We start from the raw sequence: 9052 nt of genomic DNA on the forward strand, positions 1-9052 counted from the left end.
GGGGGGGGGGGATAGTGGTGCCCCGCGATTAAAATTCTGGGTCAGCCTTTGATCATATCGGTTGTTCTACTTCATTTGTTCATTGTGGTTTATATATATATATATATATATATATATATATATATATATATATATATATTTCTTCCTAATATTCACATCAAGCAGAGGACTTGCAGTTGTCTTTTGGCACTATATGATGATTTCACATAATGAACCAAAAATATATCATTGTAATCTAAAGCAATATCACCAAATGATTCCTTTTCTATGATTGGAATATTTATTTCCTTAGTAAATTGCAAGAAAATCTTAAATTCATAAATGAACAGTGCAGATGCTAAATTTTACTCCGATGATAAATATAGGTAAATAATTGATAATTCTCAACACTCTTTACCTTTCTTGATAACTATCAAATTTAGAAGAAATTGAAGACCAAATATTAAGTGGGCGTTTGGACATAAGAATTGTAAAATTTCGGAAAAAAGTAAAAAAAACAAAAAAAAAAATCAAGTGAAAATGGTATTTAAAAATTAGAGTTGTGTCTGGATATTAATACAATTTTGGGTTGTTTTTGAATTTTTTGTGAATGATCTGAAGTGAAAATTTTGAAAAACAACTTTTTGGAATTCTTCAAATTTTAAAAAAATTTCAAAATTCATCTTAAAGTGAAAAAATGAAAATTTTATAGCTAAACACTGATTTCTAAAAAAGTGAAAAAACTTTATGGCCAACGGGCCCTAATTAGTAAGTAACACATTTCTAATATGTTTTTATTAAGGCAAAATACATAAGTTGGCACCCGAACTGTGGACCAAATCCCCGTTACACACTTTCTATGGGCGAAAATAATATTACACACTCAACCTTTTAAAAAGTGTGTCTAATACACACCTCCTTTGACCGGGACTCAGTATGTGTAAAACACCACGATAGAAGCGCGTCTACTAATAAAAATACTGTCTAATTATTTACTTAATGCCATGTGTCAGCAATTCCCTCATCTTCCCCACCCTTCCTCTATCTCTCTCTTCTGCCAGCTAACACCTCCTCTCCCCACCCCCAAATCCCTTCTTTTCTTTTTCTTTCTCAAATCATTACTTCTGATTTCCTCTCGACTATAAATATTTTTCACTAATCTCAAGGTTCCAATCTATTTCCTTCTCTAGCCTCCTTTTTTACTTGTTTGATTTCATTCACATTTAATAAAATTTTGTCATCATCGCAAATTTTTCAATTAATATAGCTTTTTTTTCTTGTGAGTAATTTCGACTACATCTATTGCGTGCATCTGTTTTTTTCCTTTAATTTTGCAGTTATCTATCTCAGATTTAGGATTCTTAGCTTCTCATGTTGAAGAGGATGCTGAATTTTTTATTTTGAAAGTTGGTAGTGACGACAGCAGCCATGGGAATGACAAACAAAATTTTGGAAGAGAGCTATAAATGAAAATAGTCAGCTTATGTCTTTGTTGAAGTAGATATGGTACCCAAGCAATTGTAGAGAGAAGGCTGTTCTTTATCTATTTTCAATCTACCTTTGCCTTTGTTGCATTTTTTTTTGGAACAATGGCCTTGTTGTGGTGATGGTACGGTGGTGTGAGCCATGGCTTATTGGCTTTTGATATTTTTATTTCTTTCTGGGATTAAATCACTTGGGATCCTAATTTTTGGGTTGAATCGTGTGTTCTAGTTTTTCGGGTGGTCCATGGAGGAGGAGATGGAGGTGAAAGAGATGGAGTTGGAGAAGATGAGGGTATATGTGTAATTTTATATTTTTCTTTTTTTATTTATGTTAATAACACGCGTCACAACCTTATTGGTGCGTGACATTACCCATATTTAGGTAAAGTGGTCGAGAAAAAAGTTGTGTGTCTTAGACACACTTTCAAAAGGTTGAGTGTGTAACATTATTTTCGCCCACAAAAAGTACGTAACGGGGATTTGGTCCATAGTTCGGATGCCAACTTATGTATTTTGCCTTTTATTAACAGATGACTTAGATATTTAACTGCATATTAACATATGGCCGCCATGTGTCCATTAGAATGTGGCTCAATTGTCCGTTAAATGGAGGGGTAAAAATATTAAAAGGGACAACATCGAAAATAATACATCGGAAGAGTATAGCGGATAATACATATAATCAATATATGATAGTAAAAAAGTAAATATAATTCTTAATCCGTTTTATTAAAATCCTAAAATAAAAGCAAAAAATAGTACTACCTTAAATTAGATTTTTAAATAAATGTTGGTGGAACAAAATACATATTCTGAACTAACTGATGATCACAGTAATGAAATCTAGCAGTGCTGTAAAAAATAATTAAACATGATGAATAATGTTGGAGAAAAGGTAGACATAAGACAGGCAAAAAAGTTCATTAAAATAAAGATTAATTAGGGCTTTGACACCAATAGCATCTCTATCTAATTTCCTTCTAATAAAGTAGTTCAATTTAGATTAAGTGGACCAAACATTAATTAAGTTTCTCTTTTAACTACCTTAATAGATTTGTGGTCCATCAATCTTCACAATTTTTTTCTTCAAGCAAATTCTAATCCAAAAATGGAAAACTGATATCATCACTAATCATGAATCATGTTTAGTTAATACTTTTATAACATTAACTTGTCTTTATGATGATAACTTTTTTTTATCCTTTACTCAATGCTAAAATTGGAATATTCTTAAACCTCATTGAAAAATGCATTCTTTCGTTTCAGTTTCCTTATATTTTGTTGTTATTATCACGCGTGTTGACATTGCTTCTTTTTATCTTCTCTCTAGCTGAGGTCTTTCACAAATAGCGTTTCTGCCTTTAAGGTTAGGAGTAAGACCTGCGTACTACTCTCTCCGGCCCCCACTTGTAAAAATTCACTGGGTTTGTTGTCGTTGTTGTTGTTGTTGTTGTTGTTTGTTGTTGAAAAATGCATGATTAAGAGGGGTAAACTGTCTCTTTCTAGAGTTTGAGGGGTAGCTTGCCCCAATATATTAACTTTGAGGGGGTAAAGTTGAATCGGCAAAATCTTGATTTTATTTTGTTTCTCCCGTTCTTCGAGCCTGATCGACTCGACTCTTTTCGCTTCCCCCGGCCTCTCACTTCGTTTCGTTTTTCTTTGTACCATCGCTTAAATGAAGACACCCGATCGGCCCGACTTTTCCAAATGTCCCCCACCGGCCTTTCTCTTTTACGGGTCTGATTATTTTGCATTGTTTTAGTAATCGTGGTCGACTTGGTCCGATCCTCTTGTACTAGGTAAAGGTTTTCTCTCAATACTTTAATGTCCACACAGAATACGAACCGAACTGTCACACGATGTTCTGAACCCGGCTTACCTACCGCTTTAATGGATTACCATCCAATTCATTAATCCATTGATTAATTAATATTGTATCAGAAAAAATAAATTGTTTATAGGATACTGTTCATGCTAACAAAGGTTGGTAATTAAGTGGAACCAGTAATGTAACAAATCAAGTATATTAACATAATTACCAACATCTTATTCTGTCTTCCATACCCCTTTTAACTTTTGCAGTCTTCGAGATACTCTTCTCATTATTATCACTCCCTTTTCAAGGACCAAATTCAATCTAAAATAAATAAATGAAAAAACAAGAAGAAAAGAACAAAGAAACAATTTCATGATCTTTCTATGTTGAAATCTAAGCCATCAGATCAAAGATCTAGTTTTGAATTTGATGGCTGATGTGGGTACCAGCCCACACAACTTGGGTTAATTATTTGGATTTAATTTGTATTTACTTATAATGTAATAAGGGTTTATTTGGTTCCAAAGAGACTTATCCAGGGTTAACAATGACCAATAGAACTATAATTCCTACAAAAATATTCGATCTAGCAGAAAATTTAATTATTTTCATATTTTCAAATCAGGTATATTTGAAGTACACAGGGGTTAATTTATACCAGTACTAAAATCAAATATGGGATAAATGCAATCTTAAATTTTATCCCGAGATTAAGAATTAGTATCCTAATCCCAGTAACCAAACGACCCCTAAAAAATTTACACTTAACTTAGAACTTTTTTTTGTCCCTTAGGTGTTCGATGCCCATTTTAGGGCTCAAGTAATTTTGTAGGATCCATTAAAGAGAAAAACGCTCCTTATTTATCGTATTTACAATCCTTGGTGATATATCAAGTTACTAACTTTACTTATTACAAAGTATCTCAATATATTGAGTGTAAAAAAAAAATGTACACGCTATCCATAAAAAAGTTGAAGTCTAAATATTACAGAGTAATATAGGTCCCACAAAATCAGTGGCTCAAGAAGAAATAATAATAATAATAAATAAATAAAAATGAGTAGCAAATATAAACACTCACGTGTAGGGTTCAATGTACAAGCAGTAAAAAAATAATGGCAAAATTCCATCATTAGAGTTGCAGGGAAATGGTATTATGTGAAATCATTAGGAATTACCTCATAAAAGTAGAGAGTAGAGAGGGGACTTTAAATGGCTGCAATTGTGATGAGGTCATATATGGGATTTTCAAAGGGAAGAAGAAATGTTTGGTTAAAAAGGCAAAAAGAGAAGTTTCAATTGACATTAAGCTAGCGTTTGGTCATATATTTCAAATTTATTTTGAAAAATCTGATTTGGGTGAAATTTGGTTTGAAAATGAAAATGTGTTTGGACATACGTTTTCAAAACATATTTTCCAACTTTATTTTGGAAAAACATGTACATAATTCCCAAATTTTAGGATTTTGGCCCAAAATCAGCTCAATTTTGAGATTTGAAATTTGGGATTTGGGATTTGGCCAAAATATGGGCAAAATTAATGACCAAACATGAGTTTTGAAAATAAATCCCAAATTTATTTTGGCAAAACTCATGGCCAAACGGGGCCTAAAATGTACCCCAAAATATGAGAAGTCTTCAGATTCGCATTGCGCAAGATCCGTCACAGCAGGAAATGCTCCTTATCAGAACTTTCTCCGTTCTTAGAACTCGAATTCGTGCCTTTTTATTAAGGGTAGAGCAATTTCATCTCTCACAACAATATCCTTTTTTAGATTTATGTTTGAAGAAAGAACTCTAATTTGTGAGTTATTAATACCACTTGTTGACCCTGATAGATCTTGTCCTATATTAACTCTTGAAAAATGAATTAATTTCGACGAATAAAATAATATTACCTAGTAAAATTATTTCAACATATGATATTTTCGAACAAAACTTTTATTCTTCAAAAATATTTGTACATTTTCGTCAAAAAAAGATAATATATTTGTAAAAATCACTAAAATTTTAAGAAAATATTATAGTTTGAACCCATAATTACAAAGTTATAATGGGTTCATAGGTAAAAATTTAAATGTTAAACCCATCAAATTAAAATTTGATATCTGGTTGCTTCTTAGGAGGGTGGGTGGGGGATACCTTACCCCTCGTGTGTTTGTCTCGGCATGACCTATAGGTCACGAGTCCAAGCTGTGGAATCAACCATTGATGCTTGTATCAGGGCAGACTGTCGACATCACATTTTTAGGGTGCGATCTTTTTCCGAGCCCTGCGTAAACACGAGATATTTCGTGCAACAAGCTGCTTCTTAGGAGGGGGGGGGGGATACCTTACCCCTTGTGTGTGTTTGTCTCCGTGTGACCTATAGGTCACGAGTGCGAGCTGTGGAATCAGTCATTGATACTTGTATCAAGGCAGATTGTCGCTATCACATTTCTCAGGGTATGGTTCTTCCACGAACCCTGCGTGAACGCGAAATATTCCGTGCAATGGGCTGCTTCTTAAGAGGGGGGGGGGGGGATACCTTACCCCTTGTGTGTGTTCGTCTCTGTATGACCTATAGGTCACGATTTCGAGCTGTGGAATCAACCATTGATGCTTGTATCAAGACAGACTGTCGATATCGCATTTCTCAAGGTACGGTTCTTCCACGAACCCTACGTAAACGCGAAATATTTCGTGCAACTGACTGCTTCTTGAGAGGTGGAGGGTGGGGGAGGGTGGTTACCCCTTGTATGTGTTTGGTTTTAATGGGTAAAAAGAAGGGCTAAAAGAAAGTAAGGGGCTAAGTGAATAATTGTAGTTATAGGCAAATGTAGGAAAGTGATGATGAAAATGGATGGGTACTCAATTGGAGTAAAATGAATGCCTTTAACATCTATGGCCATGCAAATCTTTTTCTATGACTGCTGTCATTACCATTCATTTATGTAACCAAAATCATTAAAAATGGGCTCTCTTCTTTTTTTCCTTTCTAGTAAATTTCAATAGCTGCAAAAAGCAGAGGGTTTATTTATTATTAAGAAGAATAAACAGTAGATGCCATAATTATATATTTTAGCTATAGGGTTTGCCATCATTAGTATTTTCAGAACAAATACACTGCCATAAATAAGCGCAGAAAAAGAAAACACACATACACACACAGAAAAACGTTTTGGCTAACTAGTGATTACCCTTTTATGCACGTTAGGGAATTTTCCATTTTTCCCCTTTGGTTAATTTGGTATTTTGGTGGTAACAATCATTTTGAATTTAGGAAAAAAAATTTTTACTCCTTGATGTATTTATTTATGGGTAAAATATGTCAAAATGGCATGGCATAGTCATTTTTACGGGTGGTTATTACAAAATAGTCAGTGTTTACAAAATTTTGAAAAGTAGCCACTATTTAAAGCATAGAATAAAATTTGGACAAAAACACCCTAACTGAAACATGGAAAATTTTAGCATAATATGTTTGATTATGGAACTCCTTCGTATAAACTTCCCGCATAGTATGTTGGAACTCCAACATATTATGAATTCAGGTACATTATGTTGTAATCTCATACGTAAATAGTTCGAATTCCAGCATATTATGCTGGAATTTTTCTGGCTTTTAAGGATATTTTTGTTCAAATTTTATTTTCACATGAAAAAGTGGGTAAATTTCCTTTACTTTCAAAACTATGACTAAATTTGGTGATTCCACCTTCCTCATCACAAAATTCACTATTTCACAAGAAATAAAAAATAAAATAGAACAAAGCTTACAAAGTATAATAAATGGACAAAAGGGAAAAAGGAAAACATTCGATTATTTATTAATAATATGTTTACTTTTATTTCCTTTTTTTGTGACAACCAATAGTAAAGTTACCCTAGATGGCATGTCAAATTGATCTTGTTATTTATTTAATATAATCTACTGTTTGTTTTATCTACAGTTTCTAGTAGTATCGTTTTTACTGCATTAATCAAATGCAAAACTAATGTTTTTTCTAGATTTATTGATTTTCCAACATAATGCATTTTTAAGAAAATCGAATATGTGCTGACATGCCATCAGAATTTAGAAGATGAATAAAATAACCAAAATTTTCTACACTAAACGAATGAAGTAATTTTTTAAAATTTAAGCTGACAATATGTCCCTAAACAAAAAACTTAAGCGGAAATTGTGGAATTTACCCAAATTAATTCTATAGAAAACTTATATTAATCAAAAAAATTCCTCCTGTTATAAATAGAATTTTATTTATGGTGAATGTCTATATTTAGAGAGATTCTAGGGTTCATTGCTTGGTGGCTAAGTCACTCACTCCCTATAAATAGAGGGTTCTATTCTATTGTAATTCATCCCAAAATCAATAAGAATTCTCTCTCCCTACTTTTCCTTGCAATATTCTTCTTCTTCTTTTATTGTTTCATAATACGTTATCAGCACGACACTCTAACCAATTGAGTAGAAGCTTTGGGATTGAGCATAACGATTGTCAACTATTCCATGAACTTCCTTCATGATTAAATTCTGGATTTAAGGTAAGTATTTTACCGTATTTTTCTCTTTTATTCTATACTTTGATTTTAAATACAAGCAAAGATAACAAAGTTTGATTATAACTCTAATGGAGTTTGTAAGAAATTATAACCACCTGAAGTGGTAAAAGTTTCTATGTCTTGCTATGATCAAATTCATGTATGATTATGGGAACAAAAAGTGGAAACCCGTCCCATTGAATTTGCTCCATTCTCATTCCCTTAAGAAAATGTGATAGCAGTATGTGATAAGTCTGAAAGAAGACAAAATTATCACTATGAATGTATCAATAGATGTGGACGTGGCAATAGACGAAATTATAATCGTCATCATTGTGATAATGAGAATAATAAGGATTCTCAAAATAATCCCCCACTTGTGAAAATACTTGTCATCGATTTGACATGAGATTTTATAAAGCACATATAGATGATTATGGTATATTCATGATGTGAATGTGATAACATCTGATTTAAGAATACATATTCATTTTTTGAAGAATATGAGCGTGCTAGTGGTATATACCACACTCACCTCTAGAAGGAGGTTTGAGATGATATAAGAAAATAATATCATTATTATGGCATGCATGGTCATTGGTCACGTACCTATTGTACGCCAAAATATTTTGGCATTGTGATTATTAAAAGTCAACGGTAATGCAAGAAACAGATCTTGCATAAAATTTTGACCATAGCCATAATGGTATAACTTTCTCATTAAAAGAGATATTCACCATATGGGTGTTGATGAATATGTGGTACTACAAAATTAATTGAGAACTCTGCAAGAGCCAATTATACTATTTTGGAGAAACACAATTAATTACCAATAAGGTATTGTGTTGTAGTAAGTCTCAAAGAAACTTATTCAGTTTCCAAAGTATACGCGAAAGCGGTTGATTATATTGAGACTATAAATAAAGGAAAGATTTAATATCTTCTATTACTACATCTTGTAGCGGGGTAATATGTATGTGAAAAGCTACCCGCTTTATTCTCCAATTTGTACTACATAAACAAAAGAATACCACAATGAAGTGGATATTTATTGATATAAAAACCCTTATCATAATAAACTTGGAGTTTATTCATAATTGCACACATCATGGTGTAAACCTGAAGTTTATCAATATTGATAATTTATCCAGTTGGCATACTTGGTTTAGCTATGTAATTCAAGTATGATGTGCAAAAATAATAGAGAATTCACATGGGTAAATATTAAAGAACTAGAAAGTTCTTTAC

The sequence above is a fragment of the Nicotiana attenuata genome, chromosome 7, assembly GCF_001879085.1.
Source record: "Nicotiana attenuata strain UT chromosome 7, NIATTr2, whole genome shotgun sequence".
In the NCBI taxonomy this organism is placed as follows: domain Eukaryota; kingdom Viridiplantae; phylum Streptophyta; class Magnoliopsida; order Solanales; family Solanaceae; genus Nicotiana; species Nicotiana attenuata.